At 42.4% G+C, this 16,216-nt stretch overlaps 1 protein-coding gene across 1 annotated transcript in view; it reads right to left on the reverse strand.

Moving 5' to 3' along the window:
- LOC125464790 (electrogenic aspartate/glutamate antiporter SLC25A13, mitochondrial) overlaps positions 1-16,216 on the reverse strand; it is a 197,609-nt gene that overhangs the window by 84,647 nt on the left and 96,746 nt on the right. The window lies entirely within an intron of this gene.

A 16,216-nucleotide genomic window follows, 5' to 3' on the forward strand; every position in this document is an offset into this window, starting at 1 on the left:
ATCAGCTCGGCAAGCATGTCTACAACCTCATGTTCGATTTTTTACAGTGGAATTTGGTTCTAATTTCACCTATAGAGCAGCCTTGAAGTAGGTGGACCTATCCTTCAACTTAAATATTTTGGGTTTCCTCCTTTCTCAGGAGATTGAATTATTGGTGGAACCACTTATTCGCTTCATCAGCTGTGCTACCTGAAGAATCATTCTTTCTTGATGTTATACCTATTGTTGATGTTGGAGTTCTTCTTTGGACAGTGGGAATATTAGACAATTTATATGACACTCTCTGTTCTGAATCTCCTCAGACCCTACTGGCAGACTTGAATTTGGAACAGATAATTGTTCACAGTACTGTACAGCATTAAGACTGATTACAGATTCCATTGACTTGAGTGATGAATCTGGTATAGTTCCTGTCTGTTTGTTTTCATTTTCTATGAACTTGTTTATCACTGGGAATCTGAACTATCTTCTGCGCTGAAAAACAGTAGAGAACATTTCCAACCAACCACTACACTCACAGCTTTCTATCTCATTTAGAGTAAGAAACAAATATTTCTGTCCAATGTAACTAACCTCAAGAGATTCTACTTTTTCTAAAAGGTTCCGCAATGTTTAAACAGACTTCTGCAACATATTCTACCAGATTCCCCTTGACCACTTGTTAAACCTACTTGCAACATCTGAATGAGACTGAGTTCAGCATATGCTTTTCTACTCAAGAATGAAAGTTCTTGGTTGTAAATGACATAAACATTTTCTGGTATGTGATACGCCTCATCTTGGAGCTGCTTGTAGCATACCTTTGACGATAATTTGACCATAACTGCCTCACATTCTACATAGCTATGGAGAAGGAGAGGATTAGGCAGAATGGGAGGATATTTAATTGGGGAAGAGGAAACTATGATGCGATTAGACATGAGTTAGGAAGCATGGACTGGGAGCAGTTGTTCCATGGTAAGGGAACTATAGACATGTGGAGACGGTTTAAGGAACAGTTGTTGGGAGTGATGAGTAAATATGTCCCTCTGAGACAGGCAAGAAGGGGTAAGATTAAGGAACCTTGGATGACGAGAGCGGTGGAGCTTCTAGTGAAAAGGAAGAAGGTAGCTTACATAAGGTGGAGGAAGCTAGGGTCAAGTTCAGCTAGAGAGGATTACATGCAGGCAAGGAAGGAGCTCAAAAATGGTCTGACGAGAGCCAGGAGGGGGCACGAGAAAGGCTTGGCAGAAGGAATCCGGGAAAACACAAAGGCATTTTACACTTACGTGAGGAATAAGAGAATGGTCAAAGAAAGAGTAGGGCCGATCAGGGATAGCATAGGGAACTTGTGTGTGGAGCCTGAGGAGGTAGGGGAAGCCCTAAATGAGTTTTTTGCTTCTGTCTTTACGAAAGAAACCAACTTTGTAGTGAATGAAACCTTTGAAGAGCAGGTGTGCATGCTGGAATGGATAGAGATAGAGGAAGCCGATGTGCTGAAAATTTTGTCAAACATTAAGATTGACAAGTCGCCAGGCCCGGATCAGATTTGTCCTCGGCTGCTTTGGGAAGCGAGAAATGCAATTGCTTCGCCACTTGCGAAGATCTTTGCATCCTCGCTCTCCACTGGAGTCGTACCTGAGGACTGGAGAGAGACAAATGTAATTCCTCTCTTCAAGAAAGGAAATAGGGAAATCCCCGGCAATTATAGACCGGTAAGTCTCACGTCTGTCATCTGCAAGGTGTTAGAAAGGATTCTGAGGGATAAGATTTATGACCATCTGGAAGAGCATGGCTTGATCAAATACAGTCAACACGGCTTTGTGAGGGGTAGGTCATGCCTTACAAACCTTATCGAGTTTTTTGAGGATGTGACTAGAAAGGTTGATGAGGGTCGAGCTGTGGATGTGGTGTATATGGACTTCAGTAAGGCATTTGATAAGGTTCCCCATGGTAGGCTCATTCAGAAGGTCAGGAGGAATGGGATACAGGGGAACTTAGCTGCTTGGATACAGAATTGGCTGGCCAACAGAAGACAGCGAGTGGTAGTAGAAGGAAAATATTCTGCCTGGAAGTCAGTGGTGAGTGGAGTTCCACAGGGATCTGTCCTTGGGCCTCTACTGTTTGTAATTTTTATTAATGACTTGGACGAGGGAATTGAAGGATGGGTCAGCAAGTTTGCAGACGACACAAAGGTCGGAGGTGTCGTTGACAGTGTAGAGGGCTGTTGTAGGCTGCAGCGGGACATTGACAGGATGCAGAGATGGGCTGAGAGGTGGCAGATGGACTTCAACCTGGATAAATGTGAGGTGATGCATTTTGGAAGGTCGAATTTGAAAGCTGAGTACAGGATTAAGGATAGGATTCTTGGCAGCGTGGAGGAACAGAGGGATCTTGGTGTGCAGATACATAGATCCCTTAAAATGGCCACCCAAGTGGACAGGGTTGTTAAGAAAGCATATGGTGTTTTGGCTTTCATTAACAGGGGGATTGAGTTTAAGAGTCGTGAGATCTTGTTGCAGCTCTATAAAACTTTGGTTAGACCGCACTTGGAATACTGCGTCCAGTTCTGGGCGCCCTATTATAGGAAAGATGTGGATGCTTTGGAGAGGGTTCAGAGGAGGTTTACCAGGATGCTGCCTGGACTGGAGGGCTTATCTTATGAAGAGAGGTTGACTGAGCTCGGTCTCTTTTCATTGGAGAAAAGGAGGAGGAGAGGGGACCTAATTGAGGTATACAAGATAATGAGAGGCATAGATAGAGTTGATAGCCAGAGACTATTTCCCAGGGCAGAAATGGCTAGCATGAGGGGTCATAGTTTTAAGCTGGTTGGTGGAAAGTATCGAGGGGATGTCAGAGGCAGGTTCTTTACGCAGAGAGTTGTGAGAGCATGGAATGCGTTGCCAGCAGCAGTTGTGGAAGCAAGGTCATTGGGGTCATTTAAGAGACTGCTGGACATGTATATGGTCACAGAAATTTGAGGGTGCATACATGAGGATCAATGGTCGGCACAACATTGTGGGCTGAAGGGCCTGTTCTGTGCTGTACTGTTCTATGTTCTATAATTCCTATGAGGCCTTTCAGCTGTAAGCAATGTTTTCTCAATAAAGGCTCTCCATCTGACAATATTTTGATTCTTGCTCCTGTATTTAACGGAAATTCATGTGATGCCCATTTGCGTAAATAGATGCTAAAATGTTTGGTACGGTCACTGATTTTCCCTAAGAAAACAAAAGGCTTTCTCTTTTATTGCAGATTCCTCTACCTCATTAATATTTGAGTAGTTTTTCGAACTTTTACTTTTCTGTAATTGTGATCTATTTGGCAATTTTATGAAAGTGACTACTTTCTTAAGACAAAATAATTCAGCTTTAAAAGCTGGGCAGTCTTCATACATTTGTAGTTTTGTTAATCCACAGCATTGGAAGGGACTTCTCTGATCTAATGTCAGCCTTCCCGTTGTGTTGATTAATGTTTTTTTTAAGGTTTATACCCGAAGAAATCCTTTGCCAAGCTTTATTTTCTCTTACGATTGATCTTCTTTGCTTCAGGGCCTCTGTTTTACTTATTTCTGAACAGATAGAGCACTCTAGAATTAGATCTCCTTTGGACTTCTTCTGACAGTCTCTTATGAATTCTGATTTTAATTCATCATATTCATATCTGTTCATTAACATGTACAGATAATTAAATCATTTATGGATTCACCAGCTGCCATGCTGTTGGGTCAAATCTTGACCTTTCAAGAATTTCATTATTTCTGAGGTTGAAATAACTGTCAAAGCTTGTTCAAGTTTGTCCAAATTTCATCTATCCTTTGCTGAACATTATTATCTGCTCCAAATTGTGCAGAAAAGTGCATTGACTTATTTAGCTTCCTTCTCACTACGCACTTGAGAAGCTACCCTATCCCTCAAGAATGATCTCCTAGATTTCCAATACTGTGTTCTATTTGGCCAATTTCTGAAACTACATCTTCCTGGCAATACTATCATGATTCCAGATTCCTAACATAATTGGTTTTTAATTCATTGAGGATTTTTTATTCGGCAGCAAATTGGTTCATTGCCATACTGGAGGTTTTAAAGTGCTTTATTACTGTAATAGAGATTTTCTACCATTTGTGGTTGCGTTAAAGCTTCATCCCACTTCAAACTCATAATATTCATATGTTATGGTGACAAAATCCAGTTGTAGGTGCAACATTTTATTATTGTTATTATCCTTTCAGCTTCAGCTTGCTGTTTAAAATTTCCTCTTTTGTACAGGGGAGTTTTGGTTTTGACTCACAGTCCTCAATGTCTTGTTAACTCATGGCTCAACTCAGACTCAACTATTTCTACAACGCTCTACTTCACAATATAGCCTGTGCCTCTTTCTTGGAACTGCAGATTTCTTCTACTCCTGAACATCTCCTGACAGATCTTAAAAGTTTTCGTTGTCATTCTATGAAGTACTCTTCTGCGTTGAAAATTACCTTGAGATTTGTGGCGTTTGGTGTCATCAGCTGTCAGCTGCATTAGTTTCCCTTGAAGTCTTCTCAGTCATCAGCATGATTTTCCCTGTACTTTTCTTGAATCCCTAAATTCTAATTTCTCTTAGTTGGCACCATTTAAAAATATAATGTTGGTCATCTCTGCTCACTATGATGTGGCAGGGGCCCACTGTTGCACCATGCTGTGTGTGGATTCCTTCATGTTAAAAGTAATCTAGTGTGGATTAGGATATCCACTTTTCTGGTCTAACTAGAACAGTCTTGTTGAGTAATATTGTATTGTTACAACTTTTAACACTGAAAACACGATAATTACCTATGTTACTACTGAGACTGTCGGAGCACAGTTAGCACACTGTTTCCAGAAGCTCCATCTTTACTTTGATCAAGTTTCTGTGACATCCTTATGGTGGTTAGCTTTTACTACTCTTCATCAATTTTTTACTGTTGCAGACTCACATACAATGAGAGGAATAAAACTGGGTTGCTGCAGGTAGCCTGTAACAAATGAAGACACATGGCAGACTAATCTTTGTTTATTGTCCTTATTGTTGAGGATACAGCACTTTAAGAACTGAATACACTTAATGTATTGTGTAATGAAAGTCAATTAGTAATGTTATAGTGAAGGCTCCTCTAAGAAACATGATTACAACAGGATGGATTTTCAGTGATTTGGTCACATTTGAAACTAGTCTCTTAAATTCAAAGAAAATCAATTATATATCTACGAGGGGCAAGTTCAGTGAAGTAGGTTGGGAAAATAGATTAGAAGATACAACAGCAGTGGTAAAATGTCAACCATTAAAATAAATAATGCAATACTCTCAACAGAAATACACCTCATTGAATAATAAAAAACTTCACGAGGAAAGTCATAGTTTACTTACAAAGGCAAACATAGTAACTGATTAAAAGAATAGATCTACAATGTTACCTATACCAGACGTAAACCTAAAAAAAATGATGATGAGGAAATTGCTAAAGCTGGAACAAAGAATATGACTGAAGTAGCAAGAAGTATGAGTAGGAAGTGAAAGAGGGTTTACCTGTTTGTGACAAGAAGGAGAACGGCAAAAGTAAATGCTCATCCCTCAGAAGCAAATATAGGAGAACAAAAAATGAAAAGAAGGAAACAGACAGAAGTTAAAACAAACATCAGAATATGCCAGTGGCATTAGTGGTGCTATCTATTATTAATATTAATAACTATTAATCCAGAAATTCTGGTAATGTTCTCAGGATTTGGGTCTGAATCCGCTGTGGCAGATGGTGGAATTTGAATTCAATAAAAATAAAATCTGGAATTAAGAAGCTACTGTTGACTAGGAATCCATTGTTGATTGTTGGGAGAACAAACCATCAGGCTCTCTTTATGTCCTTCAGTAAAGGAAATCTGCCATATTCTCGTGGTCTGGCTTACATGCGACTATGGAGCCATAGCAATACACACAACTGCCCCCTGAAATGGTCTAGCAAGCCACTCAGTTGTATCAATTGCCACAAAGTCTCAACAAAGAAATGAAACTGGATAGACCACTTGACAGTGGCCTCAGCACCAGAAATGACAACAGTAGAAACAGCTCTATCGACCTTGCAAACTCCTCCTAACTAACAACTGGGAGCTAGTGGCAAAATTGGGAGGGCTGCCACACAGCATAGTTAAACAACATCCACAGTTATTATCAAGGAATCATACTTTACAGACAATGTCCCAGTTACACCAAAACCATTCCCATCCCTGGATATGTCCTGTCCCACCAGCATGGCAAACGCAGCAAAGGTAACAGCACAGTGGCATAGTCGGGAGGGAGTTGCCTTGGGAGTCCTCAACAGTCACTTCAGATCCCATGAAATCTCATGTTAAACAAGGGCAAGGAAACCTCCTGCTGATTATCATGCGCCATCCTTTTATGACTGATGAATCAGTACTCTTCCATGTTGAACAAACAGCTCGGGGAAGCACTGAGAGAGGCAGGAACACACAATGTATTTGAATGTCCACCATCAGGTGTGAGACCTACAGCAGTATTATTGATCAAGCTGGTCACATCCAAAAGGACATTATTGCTGGAATGGGTCTATGGTACGGGATGAGACAACAAACAAAGGGAAAAACACTCATGACTTTAATACCAATATGCCACCCGCAGATGCATCTATCAATGACAATTTCAGTTAATAATGACCACCACACAGTACTTGTGGGATCAAGTTCTACCTGTACATTGAGAATACCCTCTGTCATGTTGGTGGCACTATCACCAGATTAAACGAGATACAATTCGAACAGATCTAGCAACTTAAGACTGGGCATCCATAGAGTATTGTCGGCCATCAACAGCAGTAGAATTGAACTCCAGTGTGATCTGCAACTCGTGGCATTGCATGTCCCCCGCTCTACCATCAAGATGGGGATTAACCTTGCTTCAAAGAGGAGTGTAGGAGTGCAGCACCAGGCATACCTAAAACTCAGGTGTAAACATCATGGAGCTAGAAAACAGAACTACTTGCATGCGAAACACCATAAGCACCAAGTGATAGAGCAAAGTGATCATAAAAGAACAGATCAGATCTAAGCTCTAGAATCCTGCCACATCCAGTCATGAATCACGGTGGATAAAACAACTCATTGAAGACAGAGGCTCCACAAATATTCCATTCTTAATGACAGGATGCCCAGCTCATCAGAGCAAAAGATATGGCTGAAGCATTTGCCACAATCTTCAGCCAGAAGTGCCAACTGGATGATCCATCCCGGCCTCTTCCAGAGGTCCCCAGTCTTACAGTCAGTCTTCAGCCAATTTGATTCAGTGTATGTAATATCAAGGAACAGGTGAAGGCACTGGATACTGCATAGACTACAGGCCCTGATAACATTTCAGCAATAGTACCGAAGGCTTATGCTCCAGAACTTGCTGCACTTCTAGCTAAGCTGTTTCAGCACAGCCACAACACTGGCATCGGCCCATCAGTGTGGAAAATTGCCCAGATACGTCTTGTAACTCAAAAACAGAACAAAATCCAAAACCCCAACCAAGCCAATTAGTGTCCCACCTGTCTACTTGATTAAAGGTGTCTGCAACAGTGCTATCAAACAACAGCTGATATGGAAAAGATGGTTCTGGTTATTAGGATTCAATTATCTCAGCTCCAGGACATCACTGCAAGAGTACCTCAAGGGGATGTTCTACGCCTATCCATCCACAGCTGCTTTATCACTTACCTTCCTTCCCCCACAAGGTTAAAAGCGGAAATATTCACCGGTGATTGCACAATGTTCAGCAACATTCATGACTCCTCACATACTGAAGCAGTTCATTTCCAAATGCAACAAGAAGTGGACAATATCCATGTTTGGCTTAAAGAATTGGAAATTCACTTTCACACCCACAAATGCCAGGCAATGATCGTCTCCAATAAGAGACAATTTAACCACCATCCGATCACATTAAACAACTTTACCTGAGTCCCTCACTACCAACACCCAATTTATTTCAGTTGATTTATGTATTTGTTGTCACGTGTACCAAAATACAAATGAAAAGCTTTGTTTATGAGCGATACAGGCAGATCACAGTAAGCAAAGGATGTACAGATTAAAAAGGCTGAGACAGAGGCATACAGGTTACTCTGCACAAGGTGTGCACTAGGCGAGATCAACATTAGCAAGATCAGCATTATTTGAGCCTACACAGAGTCCATTCATCATGGCCGGGAAGAAGCTGTTGCTCAACATGCTAGTGCACATGCTCAGGCTTCTGTATCTTCTGCCTAACAGAGGAGGTTGTAGGAGATCATTACCAAGGTGCAATGGGTCTTTGATGATATTGGTAGTCTTTCCGCTGCAGCGAGCCATGTGAATGGAGTCTATGGATGAAAGGTTGGGTTCTGTGTTGATCTGGGCTGTGCACACCACCTTCTGTACTTTCTAATGTCCCTGGATACAGCAGTTGCCATACTAGGCCGTTATGCACCCGGACAGTATGCTTTCAATGGTATAGCCGTAGAAATTAAATGAGGAACCTTATGGGCATGCAAATTTCATGAGCTGCTGCAAGAATAAATGGCACTGTTGTGCCTTCTTGACTATCGCATCCACATGGCAAGTCCAAGATAGGTTGTTGGTCATCGTCACTCCAAATAATTTGATGCTCTTCACCCTTTCAACCTTGGATCCGTAGATGCAGATGAGACATGTTCTCCTTCTTTCTTTCTGAAGTCAAGGATCAGTTCTTTAGTTTTGCTGATGTCGAAAGACAGATTGTTTTCATTGCACACATCACCAAGCCTTCTGTCTCCCTTCTGTTTGACTCGTTATTGTTAGATATCTGTATGGTGGTGTCGTCAGCCAACTTGTAGATGGCATTCATTTGGAATTTGGCAACACGGTTGTAGATGTAAAAGCAGTACAGTAGGGGGCTGAGGATGCATCCTTGGAGGACTCCAGTGTTGGGTGTTATTGCAGAGGAGGAGATACAGTTACTTATCCTCACTGGTTGTGGCCTGTGGATCAGAAAGTTGAGGTTCCAGTTGCAGAAAGCGGAGCCAAGATCAAAGTCACTGAGTTTTGAGATCAATCTGGAGGTAATAATAGTGTTGAAGGCAGAGCTGTAGTCAATGAGTAGGACTGTGATGTAGGTGTCTTTGATGTTCAGATGTTCCAGGCATGAGTGCAAGGCTAAGGATATGGCATCCTCTGTGGACCTGTTACTTCAGTATGCAAATTGTATGGGATCGATGCAGGCTGGGAGACTGGGGGTGATGTGGACCATGACCTGCCCCTCTGAGCACTTCATGATTATTGTGGTCAGAGCATGTGCTTTCTTAAGTGTAGGGATGATGGTGGTCTTCTTGAAACAGATGGGGACTACAGCTTGTAGGAGGGAGAGGTTGAAGATGTCAGTAAATACCTTCGCCAATTAGTCCACAATGGATCTGAGTGCTCAGCTAGACACACCGTCCAGGGCCTGGGCTTTCCCTGGGCTGCCTCCCAGGAAGACCGATCTGACATCCTAGAGGCAATCACTGACCAAAAACTGAACTGGACTCACCAATGTAAAGACAGTATCTATAACAATAGGTCAGAAGTTAGGAGTACTGCAGCAAGTAATTCAAGTTCTGACTTCCCAAAGCCGGTCCATTATCCACAAGGCACAAGTCAGGAGTATTATGGAATATTCCTCACTAGCGAGTTTTGAGAAGATTTGTAGCTCAGGTTGAGTTTCTGGATGTGAGTTTGCTCGCTGAGCTGGAAGGTTAGTTTTCAAATGTTTCGTCACCATTCTAGGTAACATCATCAGTGAGCCTCCTATGAAGCACTGGTGTTATGTCTCGCTTTCTATTTATCCGTTTAGGTTTCCTTGGGTTGGTGATGTCATTTCCTGCATTGGTGATGTCATTTCCTGTTCTTTTTCTTAGAGGGTGGTAGATTGGCTCCAAATCAATGTGTTTGTTGATGAAGTTCTGGTCAGAATGCCATGCTTCTAGGAATTCTTGTGCATGTTTCTGTTTGGCTTGTCCTAGGATGGATGTGTCGTCCCAATCAAAATGGTGTCCTTCCTCATCTGTATGCAAGGATACTAGTGATATTCCTCACTTACATGGATACTTGCCCCAACAACACTGAAGGAGCTTAACAACATCCTGACAAAGGAGCCTGCCAACTGACACCACATCCACAAACATTCAGTCCTCCCACTGCCAACACTCAGTAGTAGCAATGTGTACCATAGAACATAGAACATAGAAAAGTACAGCGCAGTACAGGCCCATCAACCCACGATGTTGTGCCATGGAATAATCCTAATCCAAAAATAAAATAACCTCACCTACATTCCCCTCAATTCACTGCTGTCCATGTGCATGTCCAGCAGTCGCTTAAATGTCACTAATGACTCTGCTTCCACGACTACCACTGGTAAAGTATTCCATGTGCTCACAACTCTCTGGGTGAAGAACCTCCCTCTGACGTCTGCTTTATACATTCCTCCTAACACCTTAAAACTATGACCCCTTGCGGCAGTCAATCCTGCCCTGGGGAAAAGTCTCTGGCTATCGACTCTATCCATGCTTCTCATTACCTTGTACACCTCGATCAGGTCACCTCTCTTCCTCCTTCTCTCCAGAGAGAAAAGTCCGAGCTCAGTCAACCTCTCCTCGTAAGACAAGCCCTCCAGTCCAGGCAGCATCCTGGTAAATCTCCTTTGCACCCTCTCCAAAGCCTCCACATCTTTCCTGTAATAGGGCGACCAGAACTGGACACAATCTTCCAAGTGTGGTCTCACCAGGGTTTTGTAGAGCTGCAGCATAACCTCGCGGCTCTTAAACTTGATCCCCCGTTAATGAAAGCCAAAACACCATATGCTTTCTTAACAACCTTATCCACCTGGGTGGCATCTTTGAAGGAGCTATGCACTTGAACAACAAGATCCCGCTGTTCCTCCACACTGCCAAGAATCCTGCCTTTAATGACATATTCAGCATTTAAGTTTGGCCTTCCAAAATGCATCACTTCGCATTTATCCAGGTTGAACTCCATCTGCCATTTCTAAGCCCAGCTCTGCATTCTGTCAATGTCTCGCTGAAGCCTGCAATAGCCCTCGATACTATCAACGGCACCTCCAACCTTTGTGTCATCAGCAAACAAACTAACACACCCCTCAACCTCCTCATCCAAGTCATTTATGAAAACTACAAAGAGCAGAGGCCCAAGAACAGAGCCCTGCGGGACACCACTCAGGACTGACTTCCAGGCAGAATACTTACCATCTACAACCACTCTCTGCCTCCTGTCAGCCAACCAATTCTGAATCCAGACAGCCAAATCACCCTGTATCCCATACCTCCTGACTTTATGAATGAGCCTGCTGTGGTGAACCTTATCAAATGCCTTGCTGAAGTCCATGTACACCACATCCACTGCTCGACCCTCGACCCTGTCTCGTGACTTCCTCAAAGAACTCAATAAGATTTGTAAGGCATGACCTGCCCCTCACAAAGCCATGCTGACTCCCTTTAATCACACTCTGCTTTTCCAAATAGTCATAAATCCTATCCCTCAGAATTCTTTCCAAAACATTGCTAACCACAGACGTAAGACTGACTGGTCTGTAATTTCCAGGGATTTCCCTATTCCCTTTCTTGAAAAGAGGAACAACATTTGCCTCCCTCCAATCTTCCGGTACGGCTCCCATGGAGAGTGAGGAATCAAAGATCTTTGCCAGCAGCTTAGCAACCTCCTTTCTCACTTCCCGGAGCAACCTAGGATAAATCTGGTCTGGCCCTGGGAACTTATCAATCTTAATGTTTGTCAAAATTTCCAGCGCATCAACTTCCTCAATCTTGAACCGTTCAAGCCCATTTTCCTGCTCCTCAAAGTTCTCATTCACAACAAGGTACCTTTCCTTAGTGAAATCTACCATCTACTAGACTGGTGAAGAATGAAATCATCATAGCATCCATTAGGAAAACATATACATCCATGAAAGACTAGCTAAAAGCTCGGTAGGTCTTTCTCTGAATGGGTATTTCCGGCAAGCCACTGGTGCTGTGATGGCAAATTCGGTGTTACAACACCCTTCAGCTGGGGAAATTCTGTTCTGCTGCTAAACCCAGTACACCCTGAGCCCAAGATACCCCATCAGCTGGGAAGCTCATGTGTTGTCCAGTCTTGAAGAAGAAAGCATGTGTCACCTGGGCGATGCAGCAATGTGTAACAAATTGTGAGATGCCACAGAGGTCAGCAGCTGACCCTTGAAAGGATTTAGCGGCAAACAAATTCAGGGCAACATTTGTGCTTGACTGCCAGTGGCAGCAAGTGACTATTGCTGCTGTGAATTGTGAGCTCAAAAATGATGAGAGCACAGAATTTTATAGCTATCTGTCTAGAAAGTTGCAGTGTCCTTCAACCCGACTTCTCAATCTTGTCCAGGAAGCTTTGCCTCTGCCTGTAGATTCTATGGTCCTCAGACATCTTCTCTGGCTCTCGATGTCCAGCACTCTGCCCTTCCTACTGGGAATTGTTTTTATTATTTGTGCATGAGATGTGGGTGTCACTGGCTAGGCCATCATTTATTGCCTATCCCTAATTGTAGTGGAGAAGAGGGTGATGACCTCTAAGAATCACATTCATTTGCCATTATGCTTGGCTTAGCTCCAACCAATGGAGATTTCTCTCTGCCTTTCAGTGATTTCAATTTTGTCAGCGCTCCTTGATGCTACTCAGTCAAATACTGCCTTGATATCAAAGACAGCCATACTCTTCTCACCTCTATTTTTGATAGATTTCTTTCCAGTTCAAGCTACTTCTTTGTGACTTCATTCATGGTCTTAGTTGGGAGGAGGTAACTTGTGATCCAGAAGATCCTCATTGCTTGGTAGTACACAACTTAAAAGTTGCTAAATGGAGACCGAAACAAAGTTTTTCATCTTGTACTCATCAGGGCTAGGATGCAAACAAAACTTGGAGAAACGACATAAATTTATAAAAGAGGCTAAGAAGTAAAAGATTATCTGAGCACCATTGGCATGGAAATGCAGCAAGAACAACGAATTTCAATTTTAATTCTCAGACTCTGACTGGTCAAGCTGTTACAATGAAAACACAGCAGAGATTGACAGTCTCCATGATCCTTTATTTTTCCATGAAAAACAGATGTTCTGTATGTATGAATTAGTCTGCTTACATAAAACATGGTTCTGTGTATTAATATATGCAGTCTCTACCTCACCCAAATGCTAATTCTTAGCAGAGTCCAGATAATTTAATAATTGATTTCCAGTAGCAGAATCACATTTAATGGCAGACGTACTTTTCTGAGGCTTACAAGCACAGGCTGATTAAACACAACTGGCATGCTGCCTGCTGCAAATGTCAATGGGGTATGTTGTTTTATATGTTCCACCCATATACCTAGTATCACACCGGCACTGAAATGCAGATATTATTCACTTATTTGATAGGGAAAATGTCTTTTTGGCTTGATGGCAGCATCTTGTTAGTGGAGAAAAACACTCACTGGTTTACTGCAAAGCAGAAGTGTGAAACTTCTAGCTTCACCTATTCACATTTTTGAGACACCTACCCACAGCAGGGTAGTATGAGGTACAGTGGGCACCATTCAGAATCAAAAACAGTGAACACAGGCCCTTTCATTAGTAATTTGCAAAAAACAGCAATGTTTAAAATCCTTGTTGTTCAATGCCTCCCCTTTCTCAACGCCAGATTCTACAATGCATAGCAGTCATGAAATTCAAAATCCTCACTGAGACACAATAAAGAGCGCAGAAAATCAATCTCAGAACCTTACCTGCTTTAAGAAGCCCTGTGGTCTACTTGATAGTTCCCAGGAACTGTGCACACAACTAAAGGATCTTTCTACCATGGTCATATACCAGTTGAGTGAACAGAAGCTCTTTTTAAAGAAACATATGCACTCACTGATGCTTGGCATTTAGGCGATAGCACCCATCGCAAACAGACCTCTCCATGTGACTCGGCAGATCAGTGTGGTAACACACAAATTCACAAACCCAAACCACTTCAACAAAGCACAAAATCCTTACTCCCCACAATGTGTCAATGACTTCCAGGTCCCACAGATAGGGCAGCGTGGTAGCTCAGTGGTTAGCACTGCTGCCTCATAGCACCAGGGACCTGGGTTCAAATCCAGCCTCGGGTACTTTATATGTGATGTTTGCACATTCTCCCCATGTCTGCATGGGTTTCCTCTGGGCACTCCGGTTTCCTCCCACAGTCCAAAGATGGGCAGGGTAGGTGGATTGGTCATGCTGAGTTGCCCATAGTGCCCAGGTTAGGTGGGTTAGACATGAGAAATGCAGGGATAGGGGAATGCATCTGGGTGGGATGCTTTTCAGAGGGGCAGTGTGGACTTGTTGGGCTGAATGGCCCGTTTCCACACTGTAGGAATTCTATGATATCTTCAGTGGATCACTGAGAAGAAACAGAGGATTAAAATTTCACAGCCACAGGGATCTTCAGCACCTTTGATACTGCGTATCCACAAAACTGAAGGTGTCCCTATTAGCCCTGCAGCATGGCACGTAAATCAGCAACAGCCTCCCTTGGTGTCAGACGCTTTGTTGACACATCATTCAGATATCTGGAACTGGCTATGTTACGGATGGCTATAGACTCTTTTACTCACAGGAGGCTGTTCACATGCCAGTATGCATCATTCTTTGGCATCCCCAACACAACCAATGGTCCTCACAGGCCTGGAGGCTGCCTAGGGCCAGATCTCACTTCCCCTCAAATGCTTTTACTCCTCACTGGGGGCCAGAAACCTGGGTGTAAGAAGTGCTTGGGAAGTGAACTCTCTCACCATGAAAAGCTTGGTACAAAGCTGGCACCAGCCCGTCATTTCCCTTGTTTCCTTTGAAAAGACACTATTGTGCCAATGACACCCTGGCCACACAACTTTTCCCCACTCTAGCTTTCAGGTACTGGTGCCTGCACTGCTCCACTCTCTCTGTCATGACCAAGTTGTTCCGTTGTTTTGTTGTTGGTTACAGCCAATACCAAAATCCCACTTACTTGCCATCTTCTTTCAGCAAATGAAGCTTGGAATACTTGTGAATTATCATTGCATAACTCGCAAAACCTAAAATCACTCACACAACTGATGATGATGATTGATCAGTTTTTCTGACGAAGGGTCCTGATCCAAAATGTCAGCTTTCCTGCTCCTCTGATGCTGCCTGACCTCTGTTTCCTCCAGCTCCACACTGCTGTCTCTGACACCAACATCCGCAGTGCTTGCTATCTCCTAGCTATGTTAACTACCTTCCATTGTATTGCTGCTTGAAGTCTGTTCTTTATGTTGGTGGTATCAGTAAAACAAGCAAGCACATGAAGCCATTAGACTTCTGATCCAGTATTTTTTACCGATATATGCCTTTTCAAGCTTCTGTCACTGTCCCAAACAACCATGTAAAATTCTGACGAGTAGAACAGATTTCTACTTCTAATTTTGAAAACACTCTTGAACATGAAGTCATCCAATAAATTATAAGAGTAACTGTCAAAATGTGTGCATCCTGAGAGCAAGGAGGATTACTTTTCCCCGTGTATAATATAGATATTATAGTACAGTTCAAGTGACTAACTGTAAGTAGACTGAGTAAGTTATCCAATAAATTTAAAAATTCTTTAAATGTAATGCTCAATTTGTGGAAGTCTACTGACATCAGTTTGTAACGTTTTCTTGGCAATTCACAAAGTTAACACTGAGTTAAATATCAGAACAGGTCAATAAAGAAAACAAAACCTTACAGTAGCAAACCAAAAAAAAAGTTAACAGTTTGTTATGATTTGTAAACTTACAGCCTGACATAAATAGCCAAACGAGCAACACACTTTCACCCCTCTGCTTTAAGCATGACGATCTCAACTGGAGTGTTGCTAAAGGACCATTTGAAATTTACACCAGTCTCCAGAAAAACGATTTCAGCCATCCACAACTGATTGAATTAGGCACATTAGTGCCAACAGCTTGTATGCAAAATGACTTCAGCTATAGACTAACATTTGGACAATCCATATTTTTTTTCCCTAAATCTAATAGTTAATTGGCCAAAATACATTTAAAATAACTCTCTGCAGCATTTTGATGTATTTTCCCTAGACTTAGAGGTTGTGTACAGTACTAACTTTCAAAAAGGTTCGCTGCACATATTTGGACTGTTTCAACTTTTGTTAATAATCTTTACATCTTCACT

The sequence above is a fragment of the Stegostoma tigrinum genome, chromosome 2 (genome assembly GCF_030684315.1).
Source record: "Stegostoma tigrinum isolate sSteTig4 chromosome 2, sSteTig4.hap1, whole genome shotgun sequence".
In the NCBI taxonomy this organism is placed as follows: domain Eukaryota; kingdom Metazoa; phylum Chordata; class Chondrichthyes; order Orectolobiformes; family Stegostomatidae; genus Stegostoma; species Stegostoma tigrinum.